The sequence below is a fragment of the Chiloscyllium plagiosum genome, unplaced genomic scaffold (assembly GCF_037043375.1).
Source record: "Chiloscyllium plagiosum isolate Xiang-an unplaced genomic scaffold, Cpla_swu_hap1 HiC_scaffold_27, whole genome shotgun sequence".
In the NCBI taxonomy this organism is placed as follows: Eukaryota; Metazoa; Chordata; class Chondrichthyes; order Orectolobiformes; family Hemiscylliidae; genus Chiloscyllium; species Chiloscyllium plagiosum.
Window position 1 is genome coordinate 19,777,757 of NW_028270165.1, and position 20,649 is coordinate 19,798,405.

At 46.0% G+C, this 20,649-nt stretch overlaps 1 protein-coding gene and 1 pseudogene across 2 annotated transcripts in view; both read left to right on the top strand.

Annotated features, from left to right (window-relative positions):
- Positions 1 to 20,649, top strand: part of LOC148143355 (uncharacterized) — a 352,041-nt gene that overhangs the window by 50,728 nt on the left and 280,664 nt on the right. The gene's annotated exons all lie outside the window — the stretch shown is intronic.
- LOC148143356 (uncharacterized) lies at positions 36 to 17,938 on the top strand (annotated as a pseudogene).

Sequence of the window (20,649 nt, forward strand, 5' to 3'; positions counted from 1 at the left end):
CTTCATCCATGGAGAAACCCGAGGAATCCTGCACCATGGAGAAACCGTGGAAGTGTGGCGACTGTGGGAAATGCTTCAGTTTCCCGTCTGCCCTGGAGACTCATCGGCGCAGTCACACTGGGGAGAGGCCATTCCCCTGCCCAGAGTGCGGGAAGGGTTTTACCCGCTCCTCCAACCTGATGGTCCACTTGTGGGTCCACACAACGGAGAGTCCATTCTCCTGCCCCGAGTGTGAGAAGAGCTTTGCCCACGCCTCTACCCTCGTGGCCCACCAGCGGGTCCACACTGGGGTGAGATCCTTCCCCTGCCCTGAGTGCGGGAAGTCCTTCAGCAAATCCTCCACCCTGCTGGCCCACCGGTGGGTCCACACTGGGGAGAGGCCCTTCAGCTGCCCTGAGTGTGGGAAGGCCTTCGGTAATTCCTCTGCCCTGCTGAGGCACCAGCACATCCACACCGGGGAGAGGCCGTTCCCCTGCCCTGAGTGCAGGAAGAGCTTTAAACGCTCCTCTGACTTGCTGGACCACTAGCGGGTTCACACGGGGGAGAGACCATTCAGCTGCCCTGAGTGCAGGAAGGGCTTTACCCAGGCCTCCAACCTGCTGAGGCACCAGCGGGTCCACACCGGGGAGAGGCCGTTTGCCTGCCCCAAATGCAGATGGAGGTTCATGTCATCCAGTAACTTGCAGAGACACCAGAGGGGGCACCAGCAGATTCCGCCAGCGACGCTGATGTGGGTCACCCCCAGGACTGAACCTCCTGACAGTTCTGACAGTGGGTGCAGTGGGAGCGTCAGCGAGCTCTCTTTGTTTTCTGCTAGACAGCACCCCCACACCCCTCCCATCTTCCCCCAACCCCAGGTTGGCTCACGGGCGGCACAGTAGCTCAGTGATTAGTGCCACTGTGTCACATCGCCAGGACCGGGGGTCGATTCCACCCTCAGGGTGACTATCTTTGTGGAGTATGCACATTCTCCCCCCATGTCTGCAAGGGTTTCCTCTGGGTGCTCCCACAATCCAAACATGAGCAAGTGAATTAGCCAAGCTAAATTGTCCCAGAGTGTTCAGGGATGTGTAGGTGCAGTGTATTGTTTAGGGGGTAATGTAGACTAATGGGGCAGGGGAATGGGTCTGGGTGGGTTACTCTTCAGAGGGTCGGTAAGGACTTGTTGGGTTGAAGGGCCTGTTTCCCTGTAGGATTCTGTGAGCTTTGCTTGCAGTGCTGCTCACTGAGCCTGGGACTGCACGTTCCCACTGAAGTGATCCGCACAAACCTCAGACGGCAGCCAAACCAATGTACCAAACTAAAGGGGTAGCCATGGGCACCCGCATGGGACCCAGCTATGCCTGCCTCTTTGTCGGGTACATGGAACAGTCCATTTTCCTCAGTTACACCTGTTCCTCCAGTACATCGATGACCATATTGGTGCCACTTCATGCTCTCACAAGGAGTTTGAACAGTTCGTCATCTTTATCAACACCTTTCACCCCAACCTCAAATTCACCTGGACCATCTCCCTTTCCAGGACCTCTCCATCTCTGGCGACCGACTAACCGTGGACATCTACTACAAGCCCACCGACTCCCACAGCTACCTAGATTATGCCTCCTCCCACCCCACCTCCTGTAAAAACGCAATCCCTTATTCCCAATTCCTCCGCCGCATCTGTTCCCAGGATGACCAATTCCACCTAGAAAATCCCAGAGGGCCTCCTCCTTCCAAGTTCGCAATTTCTCTTCCCACGTGGTCGACAATGCCCTCCAGCACATCTCCTCCACATCCTGCAACACCGCCCTTGAACCCCACCCCTCCCAACGGAACAAGGACAGAACCCACCCCCAACCATCCTCACCTTCCACCCCACCAACCTCCGGATACATCACATCAGCCTCTGCTACCTACAAACGGACCCCATCACCAGGTATATTTTTCTCTCCCCACCCCTACCAATATTCCAGAGAGGCCATTTCCTCTGCGACTCCCTCGTCAGGTCCATGCACCCACAACCAGCCCACACCCCACTCCCGGCCCCTTCCCCGCCACCACAGGAAGTGTAAAACATGTGTCCATACCACTCCTCTCACCTCCATTCAAGGCCCCAAAGGATCTTTCCACATCTGACAGAAATTTACCTCTACCTCCACCAGTGTCATCCACTGTATCCATTGCATCCAATGTGGTCTTCTCTACGTCGGAGAGACAGGACGCCAACTTGTGGATTGTTTCAGAGAACCTCTCTGGGACACCCACACCCACAAACCTAGCTGCCCTGTGGCTGAACACTTCAACTCCCCCTCCCATTTCATCAAGATCATTGAGGTCCTGGGCTGTCTCCATCGCCAAACCCTTACCACCTGACGCCTGGAGGAAGAACACCTCTTATTCCACCTTGGGACCCTGCAACCACGTGGGATCAATGTGAAATTCAAAAGTTTCCTCATGTATCCTCCTTCCCTTCCTCTTCCGCCCCCCCCACCTTATCACAGCCCCAAGCCTCCACTCGCCCTCCTGACCTGTCCATCACCTTTCCCATCTATCCGCCCCACCCTCCTCTCCGACCAATCGTCTTCATCTGCTTATCGCATTCTCAGCTACCTTCTCACCAACACCACCCCCCCCCTTCCATTTATCTCTCACCGCTCCCGGCCCACAAGCCTCATTGCTGATGAAGGGTTTATGCCCTAAATGTCAATTCTCCTGCTCCTTGGATGCTGCCTGACCTGCTGTGCTTTTCCCGCACCACACTCTCGACTCTGTCCACCTATGTTGTCAGAGATATAGGACCTGCTCCAAATTGATCCACAGTCCAGGTGATGGGACAGGAAACCGCTTCCTTTCTCGAGACAAGTCTCCCGAAGAGAACTTGCTGGCTAACTGATGTACTGAACTTCACAGTGCCCCACTGCTCTCAATTATCTGGAAGGTGTCCACACATGTGCCTAAGGTGGTGCTCGAGACCTTTAATATCTCTTTGGGATTGATCCCCATTCATTTGAGGCTGTGTAGTCATACAGCCTGGAAACAGACCATTCAGGACATGATCCCCAACTAAACTAGTCCCACCTGCCTGCTCCTGGCCCTTATTTGATAGTCATAGTCATAGAGATGCACAGAACGGAAACAAACCATTTAATCCAACTCATCCATGCTGACCAGATATCCTAATATAATCCTACCGAAGGATGCAGGATTAAGAGTTCTCTTTGGCAAGAGACCTTCACAAGCTGTAGTAATGGACTCACCAAATTATGGGATCAGGAAAAAAAGGATTTTCATCTCATACTTTGGAGACATGGTAACTAGATTTAGCCTGTCTACAATAATATATATAAAGAGGAGGGGATCATAACACAGGAAATGGAAAAATGAATAAGGAATGGAAGGGGTGGGGGGGAATGGTAGCTAAAATACAGTGAAATGGGGGATTTCATTCAAACCTAATTTAGAGGTATGCATGAAAATATAGAGACTGCAGTACTGAACATGACAGTAAAATATCCCTTTTAGAAAGTCGCATGTGCAAGAAATCAGACAGAGATACATAAAATCCCTACAGTGCAGAAAGAGGCCATTTGTCCCATTGAACCTGCACTGACACACCAAAGAGCATCCCACCCAGGATCATCCTGTTCTCCTGCATTTAGTATGACTAATCTACATAACCTACACATCACAGAGCAATTTCGCATGGTCAATCCACCTAACCTGCACATCTTTGGACTGTGGAAGGAAACCCATGGAAGGAAACAGACTGTGGAAGGAAACAGGGAGAACATGTAAACTCCACACAGACACTCACCTGAGCCTGGAATTGAACCTGGGTCCCTAGTGCTGTGAGGTAGCAATGCCAAGCACTGTGCCACCCTAATATGATATAACATTTAAACAAATGCTCTAAGCTGCAAATTTGTCCATGTGAAGAACTTACTGCAAATGATTTGAAGCAAGATCCATATGAATTGTGTTTTGGAAGAGATCCAGAACATATGTCATTAATGATTGAAAATCTTCGACCTTTGGAATGGTCTGTGAGAGAGAGTGTTGGAGTCAGATTCAATTATGGCATTCAAAAGATAGTTGGATCATTAAACTGAAAAGGAAAGTAATCCATGTTCGGTGAAGAGTAGTACTGGATACTGTGGGTGATTATAATTAGGTCAGTCAGGTGAGTTCCCTTATTGGAGGTGTTCACCTGCTCTTAACATTTCACTTCAATAACCTTTAGATTCCCAATATCTGTTGGGCACTTTCTCTGTTCAAGTGTCTACTCGAGTGACTCGGTGTCAAATTTTGTTCATGAATTGTTCCCCTGATATCTCATGAGAGGGGCTATGATATTAGCAGTGGTATCTAAATAGTTGTGGGTCACAATGTGCTCAAGTGAGAAAGAATAAACTGACCATTCTTAAATATTCATTTTTAAACCATGGAAATAAAATTAATGTTTGGAAAATATACAACTTGTCATGTACTAAGAAGATCAGAAATAGGAATGGAAATAGGCAATTGACTGTTGAGAAGCTCTGTCTTTCATCACCATCCATGGCTGATCATTTATCTGAATTCTCTTTCCTGCACGTTTTGTTTTCCATGTCTTCACCTGATGAAGAGGCTACGCTCCAAGCGCGTACGATTTCAAATAGACGTGTTGGACTATAGTTTGTGTGACTTATGACTGAAAAAAAATTGAGTTTGTTATTACACATACTGGAGCAGTGGGATTTAAACCTGAGCCTCAGGGCTCTATGCGAGACTACAGCTGCATCACAAAAAAAACCTCTGTAGTAAATAGGTCCTCTTCTGTTGAATGAGAGGAAACATCTTCTTCCTCAACATGAGACACAACCACTGTACCCCTACAGCCCATTACAGTAAATTGAGCCCATCTCCTGTTGAATGAATGGGTGAGAACACCTTCCTCCTGAACCCCTCGAGCCCATTGTAGTAAAGGGGCGGGGACAGTGAAGGGCCTGCGAACCTCTCCACCAATCCTAAAGGCTGCGGTCGGTGCGGACGAATCGGAGAGCGACAATCCGGGTTGTGGCTTCCTTTTTGACTGCAAAGCCGGCCGCCATTGGTCAGGTGGAGTAAGGTGCACTCTGATTGGAGGAGGCGCGGATGACGCACGTCACTGAAGGAGGAGACGGAAAGAAGAAGAAAAACAAAGATGGCGGCGCGAGGTTGCGGTTTTCTCATCGACTCAGCGGGCGGTTTCTGACGGAGGGAGGGGGCAGACATGCACCGTTTACCTCAGAAAATACATTTTAAATTAAAGCCGGAACTTTTCAAACAAAAGTTGTGAAGAAAAGGAGACAGTGCCCGGTGGGGTTTATTGTTTATTTGTGTATAATTCCCGGGGCCCGGGAAGGGGGAGGTGACGGTTATCGGGTGAACGAGAAAACAAATTAAAAATGTCGGCGGTGGAGGAGAGAGAGTCGGCGCCCGCGGCTTCTTCGGCGGCGGCCGGAGCCCAGGAGCTCAACAACCCCCCGGAGCTGGAGGAAGGTCCGAGCTCCAAGAAGCGGGGGGTCCGGCTGGAGGCTGGATTTGCTCAAGGCTTGTATCTATTAACTTATTTAAATGGTACCTACTGTATGGGGCTATGGTTTACATTAAAACCGGAGGGTCATGTCAGAGTGTTTGTTTATATTGAGCAGTTGTAGTTGGTAAAATACACTCCCTGGAGGAGCACCACCTATGATGCTGCATTTCTTGCCTTCTGCCCTTCGCCCATTTGTTATCTCCCATTTGATTTTACATTTTATTTGGTCAAATTTAATTTCACAATAATCGGACATGGTATTCACTGTGTGCTATCAATTTGTTTGTTGGAATATTGTAAGACAAAATTAATGGTGTCATGTCATTTCTGATGTCAGAGTTTCACATTGAATGTGCAGATGTGAATACCACATGTGAAAATAAATCAAGAACTCCTGCTTTTAACAAATGCAGTTCACTGATATTAATGGCTTTGTCTCATTTCGGGGTGCTGATTCAAGTCTGACCAACAGACTCTTTCATCCCGTCATCCAACTTTATTAAAGTCTGATAGGAAATAACTCTGGCAGGCTAAAATTTATACAATTTATTTATAAGATTTATTTACACGTCCGTTGTGCTTGACGTGGTCTCCTTTGCTTTAGGGAGACTGGACTTGCAGAACGTTTCGGAGAACACCTCTGGGACAAGCGAAGTAAATGATCCACTGTCCTGTGGCTGAACACTTTAACTACCCCTCCCACTCAGGTAAGGCATGTGTGTCCTGGGCTGCCTCCATCGCCAAACTCTAGCCACCTGACACCTGGAGGAAGAACACTTCATCTTCCATTATGGGACCATCCAACAATTGGGATCAGTATAGATTTCACCAGTTTCCTCAATTCCACCCTCCCCCTCCCCCTTAACAAGCTTTATGGGATAGTTAAGTATGGGATCAGAAAAAAAAATGCATTTTCATCTTATACTTTGGTAAACATGGTAACTAGACTTAGTCTACAATAATCTATAAAGAGAAAAGGATCATAAGTCACGGTAATGGAAAAATTGATAAGGAATGAAAGGGGGAATGCTAGCTAAGATACAGTGGAAATGGGGGGAATTTCATGCAAAACTAATTTAGAGGTATGTGGGAAAATATAGACACTGCAGTACTGAACATGACAGCAAACTGTCCTTTTCAGAAAGGTGCATTTGCAAGACGTCAGACAGAGATGCATAAAATTCCTACAGTGCAGAAAGAGGCCATTTGTCACATTGAGTCTGCACTGACCCACCAAAGAGCATCCCATTCAGAATCACCCCATGCCCCTGCATTTACCATGGCTAATCCACCTAGCCTACACATCATGGAGCAATTTAGCCCGGTCAGTCCACCCACCCTCCATATCTTTGGACTGTGGGAAGAAACGCCTGTAGACAGGGAGAACATCCAAACTCCACACAGTCTGTCACCTGAAGTTGGAATTGAACCTGGGTCCCTGGCGTTGTGAGGTAGCAGTGCTAAGCACCGTACTACCCCAATATGTTATAAAATTTGAAAAAACCCACTAAGTTGTAAATTTGTTCATATGAAGATATTACTGCAAATGATTGGAAGCAATAGTCCAAATGAAATCTTTTTGAGTGTGATCCAAAACGTAATTCTAATCTAATGATTGAAAATGCTTCGACCTCTGGAATGGTCTGTGAGAGTATGTGTTGGAATTAGATTCAATTATGGCATTCAAAAGAGAGTTGGAACATTAAACTAAAAAGTAAAGTAATTGCAGTGTTCGGTGAAGAGAAGTACTAGGTTCTGTGGTGATTATAATGTCAGTTAGGTGGATCGCACAGAATATGAGTTCCTTGATTGGGGCTGTTAACCTGGTCCAATCGGGGAGCCCTGGCTGACAGAAACAGGCATGTCAGAGGTTCTTTTCACTCTGAGCAAACTGGACCAGTGTCAAGGTTTCTGCACATGTAAATAAAGGGTAACATGGTGACACGCCTCTGTGGGGTTGTTTCAGGTACAATCCCCATATTTCCAGGCTGGCTGTCTCCCATTGGATAGTTGACATGTGAATCTCCTGGTCAAGGAGGCGCATGTCTGGGGATTGACCAATAGGAAGCCCAGAAGGACTGGAAGGTGCCTGCTCCTCCTACCAATCAGAATTCCCCACCCCCTCCCCATGTCTAAATGCAGAAGTTGGACCATGAGCTTCTGAAGCTGCTGCTGCTCCTCTCTCAATGAAGATTGATCTTCACCTCAAAGTGCAACTTTCTCCCTCTGTCCAATATTTGTTGGTACAACACTTTTTTTTCGAAGGATGCCATCTTTTCTGATCATCACAGTTAAAGGGGTGTCTTCCATATGATATTCAAAGGGACGGTCAGTTAGGAAGGCAGGGTCATGTCTTGTGTTATTGTGTGGTATGTGTGAAAGCTGCAACAAGACATCTCAACTGCGATGCTCAGTGCTCTGACTGATGAAAGCAAGCGGGCCAAAAGCCTTTCCTGTCTACCTGTGACTCCACTTTCTAGGAGCTATGAACCTGCACCCTAGATCTCTCGGTTTGAATACTGCATGTGAAACAGATTCGATGCTTATTGGTAGACATTATTAGTTGGTGCTTATCTCGACTATTTCAGTACCTTATCTCGATACATAATTCCTGGCTCTCTAATCGTATACTTTTGTTATTCTTTTCTGCCTTTAATATAGCACTGAATCTATTTCACATGCAGTGTCTCCAACCAAGAAGTTCGAGACACTGCATGTGACACTGCAGTGTCTCGAAGAAGTCCTAGAAAGTGGAGTCATGGGTAGACAGGGAGATGAAGAAGACTTTCAGCATGCTTGCTTTCATTGGTCAGAGCATCGAGTATAGGAGTTGGGACATCTTGTTGCAGCTGTACAAGATGTTGGTAAGGAGTACAGCATGCAATTCTAGTCACCCTACTGTTGGAAGGATATTACTAAGTAGAAAGGATGCAGAAAAGATTTACTAGGATGCTACTTGGCTAGAAGGAGAGGCTGGATAGGCTAGGACTTCTTTTTTCCCCAGGAGCACAGGGGACTGAGACGTGATATAAAATCACGAGAGGCATAGATAAGGTAGACAGCCAAAGCTTTTTCCCCATGTGGGGGTCTAAACTTAGAGGACATAAGTTTAAGGTGAGTGGAGGAGAGATATAAATGGGTCCAGAGGGGCAAACGTTTACACGGAGAGAGTGGAGAGTGTCTCGAACAGATTGGCAGAGGTGGTGGTGGAAGCGAATACAATTTTGTCGTAGAGTCATGGAAACAGACCCTTTGGTCCAACCCGTTCATGCTGACCAGATATCCCAACCCAATCTAGTCCCACTTGCCAGCACCGGGCCCATATCACTCCAAACCCTTCCTATTCATATACCCATCCAAATGCGTCTTAAATGTTGCAATTGTACCAGCCTCCATCACATCCTCTGGCAGCTCATTTCATACACGTACCACTCTCTGCGTGAAAAGGTCTCTTTTATATCTTTCCCCTCTCACCCTAAACCTATGACCTCTAGTTCTGGACTCTCCGACGCTAGGGAAAAGACTTTGCCTATTTATCCTACCCATGCCCCTCATAATTTTGTAAACCTCTATAAGGTCACCCCTCAGCCTCCGACGCTCCAGGGAAAACAGCCCCAGCCTGTTCAGCCTCTCCCTGTAGCTTAGATCCTCCAATCCTGGCAACATCCTTGTAAATCTTTTCTGAACCCTTTCAAGTTTCACAACATCTTTCCGATAGGAAGGAGATCAGAATTGCATGCAATATTCCAACAGTGGCCTAACCAATGTCATGTACAGCCGCAACATGACCTCCCAACTCCCAACTCCTGTACTCAATACTCTGACCAATATAGGAAAGCATACCAAATGCCTTCTTCACTATCCTACCTACCTGTGACTCCACTTTCAAGGAACTATGAACCTGCACTCCAAGGTCTTTGTTCAGCAACATTCCCTAGGATCTCCCATGGGGAACCTTGTCGAACGCATTATTGAAGTCCATATAGATCACATCTACTGCTGTGCCCTCATCAATCTTCTTTGTTACTTCTTCAAAAAACTCAGTCAAATTTGTGAGACTTGATTTCCCAAGCACAAAGCCATGTTGACTATCCCGAATCAGTATTTGCCGTTCCAAATACATGTACTTCCTGCCCCTTAGGATTCCTTCCAACAACTTGCCCACCACCGAGGTCAGGCTCACCAGTCTATAGTTCCCTGGTTTGTCTTTACCCCCCTTCTTAAACAGTGGCACCACGTTTGCCAACCTCTTGTCTTCTGGCACCTAACCTGTGACTATCGATGATACAAATATCTCAGCAAAAGGCCCAGCAATCACTTCTCTAGCTTCCCACAGAGTTCTTGGGTACACCTGATCAGGTCCTGGGGATTTATCAACTTTTAACCGTTTCAAGGCATCCAGCATTTCCTCCTCTGTAATCGGGACATTTTGCAAGATGTCACCATCTATTTCCCTACAGTCTATATCTCCCCCATTTTTTGTGGCTCCACACAAAGGCCCCCTTGCTGTTCTTTGAGGGGCCCTATTCTCTCCCTAGTTACCCTTTTGTCCTTAATATATTTGTAAAAACCTTTTGGATTCTCCTTAATTCTATTTGCCAAAGCTATCTCATGTCCCCTTTTTGCCCTCCTGATTTCCCTTTTAAGTATACTGCTACTGCCTTTATACTCTTCTAAGGATTCACTCTATCTATCCCTGACATATGCTTCCTTCTTTTTCTTAACCAAACCCTCAATTTCTTTAGTCATCCAGCATTCTCTGAACCTACCAGCCTTCCCTTTCACCCTGACAGGAGTATACTTTCACTGGATTCCCATTTTCCAGCCGTCCCTTTACCTGCGAACATCTGCCTCCAATGAACTTTCAAAAGTTCTTGCCTAATACCGTCAAAATTGGCATTTCTCCAATTTAGAACTTCAACTTTTAGTTCTGGTCTATCCTCTTCCATCACTATTTTAAAACAAATAGAATTATGGTTGGTGGCCCCAAAATGCTCCCCCACTGACACCTCAGTCACCTTCCCTGCCTTATTTCCCAAGAGTAGGTCAAGTTTTCCACCTCCTCTAGTAGGTACATCCACATACTGAATTAGAAAATTGTCTTGTACACAATTAAGAAATTCCTCTCCATATAAACCTTTAACACTATGGCAGTCCCAGTCGATGTTTGGAAAGTTAAAATCCCCTACCATAACTACCCTATTATTCTTACAGATAGCTGAGATCTCCTTACAAGTTTGTTTCTCAATTTCCCTCTGACTATTGGGGGCTGTATAATACAATCCCAATAAGGTGATCATCCCTTTCTTATTTCTCAGTTCCACCCAAATAACTTCCCTGGATGTATTTCCAGGAATATCCTCCCTCAGCACAGTTGTAATGCTATCCCTTATCAAAAATGCCACGCCCCTTCCTCTCTTGCCTCCCTTTCTATCCTTCCTGTAGCATTTGTATCCTGGAACATTAAGCTGCCAGTCCTGCCCATGCCTGAGCCATGCCTGAGCCTGTAATTGCTATGATATCCCAGTCCCATGTTCCTAACCATGCCCTCAGTTCATCTGCCTTCCCTGTTCGGCCCCTTGCATTGAAATAAATGCAGTTTAATTTATTAGTCCGACCTTGTCCCTGCCTGCCCTGACTGTTGACTCACTTCTGTTCTCAGCTGTACCCGTCTCAGATCGATCTCTTTCCTCACTATCTCCTTGGGTCCCCCCCCCCACCAACCTTGCTAGTTTAAATCCTCCCAAGCAGTTCTCGCAAATTACCCTGCCAGTATATTCGTCCCCTTCCAATTTAGGTCCAATCCGTCCTTCTTGTACAGCTCACTTCTACCCCAAAAGAGATTACAATGATCCAAAAATGTGAATCCTTCTCCCATACACCAGCTCCTCAGCCATGCATTAATCTGCTCTATCCTCCTATTCCTGCCCTCACTAGCTCGTAGCACTGGGAGTAATCCAGATATTACTACCCTTGAGGGCCTCCTTCTTAAATTTCTGCCTAACTCTCTCTAATCTCCCTTCAGAGTCTCAACCTTTTCCCTTCCAATGTCATTGGCTCCAATGTGGACAATGACCTCCTACTGGCCCATCTCCCCTGTGAGAACATTCTGCACCCTCTCTGGGACAGCCTTGATCCTGGCACCAGGGAAACAACACACCATTCTGCTTTTTCTCTGCTGGCCACAGAACGTTTTATTCCTCTACAAACACTGCTCCAGGTTAAATTAATAGCTATGGCTTATATTTTATGTTTAATCAAAAGACTTGTCTCCAAAAACACATCATCAAGAAAGAATCCACTATACTCACTACTGCAGCTTTTCTCTTGGGACAGACTTAAAACAACAATTAACTTATCTAATTCTGTGCTGTGAACTTCGCCCAATAGTTCCTCCAAGATTCGTTGTGAATTTCACTGTTTGTTAATTTTCCCAGATGCACTCCGATGTCCAGCGATACACGAATTCAAACAGTCATTGAAGAAACATTTAGACAGATACATGGATGGGAGGGGTATGGAGGGATATGGCCTAAATGCAGGGGAATGGGACTAAATTAATTGTGAAAACTAGGCATCATAGGAACTGTTTCCATGCTATAGACCTCTATGACTCAATTTCAAGACAGAGGGTTAGAATCGTAGAATCCCTACAATGGGGAAGCAGGCCATTCGGTCCACCAAGTTGCCACTGACCCTCCAAAGAACATCCCACTCAGATCTACCCCAACCCTGCATTTTCCATGGCTAATCCCCTGAGCTTGCTTATCCCTGGACACTGGTAGTTTAGCATAGCCAATCCACCTAACCTACACATCCCTGAACACTATGGGTACATCTGCACGGCCAATTCACGCTAACCTGCACCTCTTTGACTGTGGGAGGAAACCGATGCCGACACTGGGGTAATGTTCACACCCCACATGAACATTGCCCAAGGTTGGAATTGAACCTGGTCCCTGGTGCTGTGAGGCAGCAGTGTTAACCACTGAGCCATTGTGCTGCCCCATGGTTATTATGATACTAAAGGTTTTAATTTGATATTTTAAGTTAAGAACAACACCTGTGCCCCCTGTAACCCTGCAAGTTTATTTTTGTTTCAAATACCCATTCAGTTTTGAAATCATTGATCCTTTGACTGGTGGGGAGAGTTTCAAAAGAGATTTACCAGATGTTGTTGGGGATGGAGGGTTTGAGCTATGTGGATAGGATGGATCGGTTGGGACTCTTCTCACTGGAGCTTCAGACATTGAAGGTGACCTGGTAGAGGTTTATAAAATCTTGAGGGGTATAGATAAAGTGAATGAGGTGTATTTTCCATAGGCTGGGGGATTTCAAGACTAGATTAGATTAGATTAGATTACTTTACAGTGTGGAAACAGGCCATTCGGCCCAACAAGTCCACACCAACCCGCCGAAGCGCACCGACCCAGACCCATTCCCCTACAGTTACCCCTGCACCTAACACTACAGACAATTTAGCGTGGCCAATTCACCTAATCTGCACATTTTTGGAGTGTGGGAGGAAACCGGAGCACCCGGAGGAAACCCACGCAGACACGGGGAGAATGTGCAAACTCCACACAGTCAGTCGCCTGAGGCGGGAAATGAACCCGGGTCTCTGGCGCTGTGAGGCAGCAGTGCTAACCACTGTGCCACCGTGCCACCCACTAAGGGGCACATTTTTAGGGTGAGAGGAGACAGAAGTGGCAAAGGTCTTTTACACAGTGGTTCATGTGTGGAATGAACTGCCAGAGGGAGTGGTGGTGCTGCTACAATTACAACATTTAAAAGGAGAGGTGTGGGGGGGATATTGGGTCAGCAGCAGGCAAGTGGGACGAGTTTAGTTTGGGATTATGTTCAGCATGGACTAGTTGAACCGAAGGGTCTGTTTCCATGCCTTACAACTCGAGGAGTCATTCAGGTTACAATGGTCTGACTATCCAGATAACGCATGTGCTCACATCCCTATTAGTCTCTGATCAAATGTTACGGTATATAAGATAACAGAATGTAAAGGAAGATCTTTTGGTTTTGGGGATGTGAAAACCAGAATTGTCTCCTCTAAATCTCTGCGCTGACTTTCATAATCTCTTTATACAGGTTACAAGAAGGGAAGGATCTACAGAGAGAAGTCTGAAAGCAAAAGTCATTTCAGGTCTGAAACAGACACTCAACTCGCCATGATCTGAAGATCACAAGTCTCTGGACCTCAAATGTGAAACATTTATCTATTCTGTTGGCTTCAAAAGTTTTTAAACATCAGTGCGATTGGAAATGCATGGAATGTGAGAACACGCACAGATGTGTGTGAAAGTGTTCGACTGACCATCAGAGGAAGTATTCCCAGGAACACTACCTGAGTGAGAGTCTTCCTGTGTACTTGGCTGTGGAAGGAGCTTGAACCAGTTAGACAGATCGAATCCTCACTGCACAATTGTTACGGACCAGACCGGATCCCCGAACAAATACTTTAAGAAGGTAGCCGTGACCCTCATTTTTTTCTCATTTTAAAGCCATATGTGAAATGTGACTGCTGGCCGTTAAGCAAAACATGATTTGCTTAAAGGCTGTCATTAAAATACAGCTAAAGAGAGGAATTTAGGATAATTCTGCAGACTGGAAACTTAATAGACACAGAGTAACTGTTACTAACTAACTATTCCGATACAGTAACATCCCTTTAAACACACCCTTTTTGGCAAAAAGGCGAATTCCAACACACATTTTCACATCATGTTCTCCAGAAGGAACAAACCAACGAGCAAATTCAGAGAGAGTAGCAGCCAAGAGACACTTACTGAAGCTTCCAACTCCTCCTGCTTAAGGCAAAAATCTAAAATAAAAGTAGGAAATGTGGTCGAGGGTGCTGGACACACCCAAGCTGCTCCCATTGGTCTGTTCTGAATGTTGTGGTTGTGCTAGCCTCCGCCACTTCCTCTAATGGCACGTTCTGTGTGCGCACCACCCTCTGGGTTGGGGGTGGAGGTTGCCCATTGGGTCCTGTTTGTGTCTTTTCTCTCTCATCTTGGACCTATGCCCCATGGTTCTGGACTCCCCCATTCTTGGGGGTGGGGGGGGGATCCTTAACTATTCACCCTACCCACACCCCTCATGATTTTGTAAACCTCTATAAGGTCACCCCTCTTCTTGTAAATCTCATTAATGCAAAGCCAAAGATTCATCAATGTCCAACTGACAGATGTCCAGCTCCCAAAATAGTCTCTCATATTAATTTCCATCAGAAAGTGGTGATGCCAAGACAATGTCTTGCTCCCTCTGAGGTAAGGACTTGGCCACTTCATCCGGCCGATAGTTGTATGAATCGTAGAAGAATCATGGAATCGCTACAGTGCAGAAACAGGCCCTCAGCCCAACAATCCATACTGAGCCTCTGAAGAGTAACCCACCCACACCCATTCTTCTACCCTATTGCTCTACATTTACCCCTGACTAATGCACCGCACCGACACATCCCTGAACACTATGGGACAATTAAGCATGATCAATTCACCCTAACCAGCACATCTTTGGATTGTGGGAGGGAATGAAGCAACCAGAGGAAACCCACACAGACACTGGGAGACAACTTGGAAACTCCACACACACAGTTGCCCCGAGGGAGGAATCGAACTCTGACTCAGCCAGCAATTCAGACCCTGGCAATTTCCACTCACTTCCAGCCTCTTGTCTCAAAAGTGACTGGAATTGAAAGATTCCATCTGAAGTTTTATTTCTCTTCAGTTCCGACCTTCACTGTCGGTCAACGAATCTCTGTTTCCTTTGTCACAATTCTGACAACCTTACAGAGGGGAGGGAGCAACTGGAGATTTATTTTCAGAGTCTAGATTTATTTTCAGAGCAACTCCAATTCACGCTGTGTCAGTCGGTTTCCCTTCGTATGATCAACCTTACCCATGTCGTCTTTTCCCCAGAGATGGGGAATTGAAGATTAGAGGGGATGAATTTGAGATGTGAGGGGAAAGACTTAGGAAGGACCTGAGGGGAAACGTCTTCATGTAGAGGTGGTGCAACAGTTCTGGTCGCCACATTACCAAAAGGATATGGGCGCTTTGGACAGAGTGCAGAGAAGGTTTATGAGGATGTTGCCTGGTGTGGAAGGTGCTAGGTATGAAGAGAGGTTAGGTTTGTTTTCATTAGCAAAAAAGGAGATTGAGGGGGGACCTGATTAGGTTTACAAAATCATGAAATGTATAGACAGGGTGGATAGAGATAAGCTTTTTCCCAGGGTGAAGCCCTTCACCCTGGGAAAGGTCATGCTTTCAAGGTGAGAGGTGGAAAGTTTAAAGGGGATACATGCGGCAAGTACTTTACACAGAGGGTGATGGGCACCTGGAACCATTGCCAGCAGAGGTAGTAAAGATAGGCATGGTAGATTCATTTAAGATGCATCTAGGCAGATGCATGAGTAGGTGGGGAGCAGAGGGATACAGATGCTTAGGAAGTGGGCAACAGGTTTACACAGTAGGTTTGATCGGCTCAGGCTTGGAGGGCTGAAGGGCCTGTTCCTGGGCTGTAAATTTTCTTTGTTCTTTGTATGTGGAGTTGGCTGCCAGAGAAAGTGGTTGAGACAGATACAATAACAACGTTTAAAAGGCATCTGGACGGGTTTTTGGATCATAGAATTATAGCATCTCTACAGTGTGGCAACAGTCCCTTTGGCCCAAAACATTCACACTGGCCTTCTGAAGAGTATCTCACCCAGACCCATTCCCCTATTATTCTCCATCTTCCTCTATAAGAGTACCCTTCAGTTTCCAGAGAAAAAAATCCCAGTCTATCCAACCTCTCCCTATAACTCAATTTTTCCAGACTCGGTAGCATCTTAGTAAATCTGTTCTGCACTCTTTCTAGTTTAATAATTTCCTTTCAATAGTAGGGTGACTAGAACTGAAGGCAGTATTCTGAAAGTGGTCTCACGAAGATCTTATAAAGCTGCAACAAAATGTCCCAACTCAATAAATACTGAGAAACTGGACATTGGTAATCAGAAACAAAAACAGAAGTTGCTGGAAAAGCTCAGCAGATCTGGCAGCATCTGTGGAGAGAAATCAGAGTTAACATTTTGGGATCAGTTTTGAGGGGCACCAGACCCAAAACGTAAACTCTGATTTCTCTCCATGGGATGCTCCAATGCTCAGTGCTCTGACCAATGAAAGCAAGCGTGCTGAAAGTCATCTTCACCGCCCTGCCTACCTCTGAGTCCACGTTCAAGGAACTATGCACCTGCACCCTCTAGCTCACTTACAATTGACATGTATGTCCTGCCCTGGTTTGACCCACCAAAATGCATTGATCGAAATTAAACTCCATCTGCCAATCTTCAGTCCATGGCCCACTTAGAGTCATAGAGTAAGACAGCATGGGAACAGGCCCTTTGGCCTAAACTGGTCCATGGTGCCCACCCAGCTAGTTCCAATTAGAGTCATAGAGATATACAGTACAGAAGTGATCCTTCAGTCTAACTCATCCATACTTACCAGATATCCTAACCTAATCTAGTCCCATTTGCCAGCACTTAGCCCATATCTCTATAAGCACTTCCTTTATTCATATACCCATCCAGATGTCTTTTAAATGCTGCAGTTGTACCAGCCTCCACCACTTCCTATGGCAGCTCATTCCAAACATGCACCACCCTCTGCTTGAAAAAGTTGCTCCTCAGGTCCCTTCCCCTTTCACCCTATACCTATGCCCTATAGTTCTGACTTTCCCACCGCAGGGAAAAGACCTTGTATATTTACCCTGTCCATGCTCCTCATGATTTTATCAACCTCTAAAGTCACCCCTCAGCCTCCGATGCTCCAGGGAAAACAGCCCTCTGATTTTGGTGCAGTATCTTGTATAGTTTCAGCTGACCTCAATGTATTTCCAATGAAGTTAATCATTTCACTGAATGATAAAGAGATGGACAGGGTTGTGGTCTGGCCCCGGACCTTTGTGACGTTTCCCAGACTCTGATCTCCCTCCTTGAGGCCTTTTCACACTGGATCCTGTATTCATGTAACATTTACCTGCTGCATCGTGGCAACCGCCAATTCATTGGATACTTGCCCATCGCTTCAGGAACCTTTTAAATTCCTCATTAAAGACGATCCAAATGCATATTGATCTTTGATCAGTTCCATCAAATTTATGGTTACACCTACTGTTAGAATTCTTTAGCTAATAAGTTGTTGCTTCCCATGTTTACCAGTCACCTCTATCTTTATCCTTGGGTGTCTTATGATGTATTCATTCACCTCACATTCCAATGTCTGCTAATTTCTGTATCAATGATTCGTTCCTCTCCGTATGATATGGGGCTGCTTTCACTATCTGAAACTGGTTGGAATCTTTTCTTCTAATGCTTTAATGATTTTTTTGTTCTGCAGGTAGATCTGTAACTACTAAAGGACCTATATCTATAAATATTTGAAGGATCTTCGAGTCATAGAGATGTACAGCACAGAAACAGACCCTTTGGTCCAACCTGTCCATGCCGACCAGATATCCCAACCCAATCTAGTCCCACCTGCCAGCACCCGGCCCATATCCCTCCAAACCCTTCCTATTCATATACCCATCCAAATGTCTCGTAAATGTTGCAATTGTACCAGCCTCCACCACATCCTCTGGCAGCTCATTCCATACACGTACCACCCTCTGCGTGAAAAGGTTGTCCCTTAGGTCTCTTTAATATCTTCCCCTCTCACCCTAAACCTATGCCCTCTAGTTCTGGACTCCCCGACCCCAGGGAAAAGACTTTGTCTGTTTATCCTATCCATGCCCCTCATAATTTTGTAAACCTCTATAAGGTCACCCCTCAGCCTCCGACGCTCCAGGGAAAGCAGCCCCAGCCTGTTCAGCCTCTTCCGATAGTTCAAATCCTCCAACCCTGGCAACATCCTTGTAAATCTTTTCTGAACCCTTTCAAGTTTCACAACATCTTTCTGATAGGAAGGAGACCAGAATTGCACGCGATATTCCAACAGTGGCCCAACCAATGTCCTGTACAGCCGCAACACGACCTCGCAACTCCTGTACTCAATACTCTGACCAATATAGGAAAGCATACCAAATGCCGCCTTCACTATCCCACCGACCTGTGACTCCACTTTCAAGGAGCTATGAACCTGCACTCCAAGGTTTCTTTGTTCAGCAACCTAATCTAAATATTAGAACAGATTGATTAAATAATTAAAGAGTCGACAGAGTTATTATCGTTTTACTTGTCAGAACTATCTTAAGCAAACATTTTTCCCAAGATGTCTAACTCCTGTCAACTATGTTCCGCTGCATTAACCATGGCTAGTTGTCTGTGTCCTGCTCAGTTATGGCCAGTCAGAACAGGAAAAGACTTTGGCTTTTCACCCTATCTGTGCCCCTCATCATTTTATAAACTTCTGGAATTGTCTGAAGACAAGTATCTGTGATGCTGGAGATCACTGGAGGAGGCCAAGATGGATCATCCACTTGGTACTTCTGGCTGAAGATTGCTGTGAGTGCTTCAGCCTGATTTTTTTGTGCTGATGTGCTGGGCTCTTCCATCATTGAGGATGGGGATATTGGTGGAGCCACCTCCTCCAATGAATTTGTTAATTGTCCACTACTGGATAGGGTAGGACTGCAGAGCTTCGATCTGATCCATTGGTTGCATTATTATTATTCACAATTTATAATAATGATTTGGAGTTGGGGATAATGGGTCACAGGTCAAAGTTTGCAGAGGACTGTGAAACTTTGCAGAGGAACATAGATATTTTGAGTGAGTGGGCAAAGGTCTGCAGATGGAAAACAATGTTAATAAATGTGAAGTCATCCATTTTCATGGGAATAGCAGTAAAAAGGACTATGACTTAATGGTGAGAAGTTGCAGCATGCTGCTGTGCAGAGGGACCTGGGTGTCCTTGGACACGAATCAGAGGGTTGGTCTGCAGGTGCAACGAGTAATTAAGACGGCAAATGGAATTTTGTCCATCATTACTAAAGGGATTGAGTTTAAAAGGCGGGAGTTATGTTGGCCGTTCCAACAATCAAGTTTACGCCATTCCCTCCGAAGAACGTTTCTCACAGATCCCCCTCCCACCCTATCCAGTCGTTTCTGCTGGTGGGTGAGACCTGGACTAGGGGTATTGGCCTCAATATGAGGGGGAGTAGAATTCGGACAGAGATGAGGAGGAACTGTTTTTCCGGGAGAGTACTGAATCTTTGGAATTCTCTGCCCAAGGAAGCAGTAGAGGCAGCTTCATTAAGTATATTCAAGACACAACTGGATGAGTTTTTACATAATAGGGGAATTAAGGGTAGTCGGGATCATGCAGATAGGAGGAGCTGAGACAATGAATCGATCAGCCATGATTTTAATGAATGGCAGAGCAGGTTCAATGGGCCAAATGGCCTGCTCCTGCTTCTATTACTATGAAACTATAACCCTACATTTTCCATGGCTAACCCATCTAATCTGCACATCCCTGGACACAATGGGCAATTTAGCATGGCCAATCTAAATTGAGGCTTGTGAGCATTGTAGTGATGTGAATAATGAACATCAGAGAATGATAGAAGGGGACAAGGAGGATAAATGTATCAGCACTCAAAATTGGATTCTAAAAATCACAAAACTTGAAACTAAAGAGTGTGTCGGAATGTGTGCTGCATTGTCACAAAACTGAATGAATTGACTGCACACGTTGAAGAGAATAATTATGATCGGAGACTCTCTACAGCGATGCGGCTTCAGGATGACAAGGATTAGATCCTGAATATTGAGGGGGTGCCATTCAAGTCAAATGGGAAGCTAGGTAAAGGTAGAGAGTTGGCACTGCTCATCAAAGCACTGATAACATGGTCGTGTGGTGTCAGCTTGGATTTCAGGTCCTGATTTCTCGTCCTCTGTTGATCTCCCTGTTCCCACAGAGGAAGATGTCAGCTGTTCTCAGCTCTGCTGAAGCTCTGACCTTCACCCCCACCCCCACCCCCCAGCCCTAACACCTTCTGGAACAATAAAACATTCAGTCGATCAAGGCCCATTCCACAATCTCCCAGCCTTAGGTCGCTTTTAAATCTTTGCCCTCTCACCCTAAACCAATGCCCTCTGGTTTCAGACT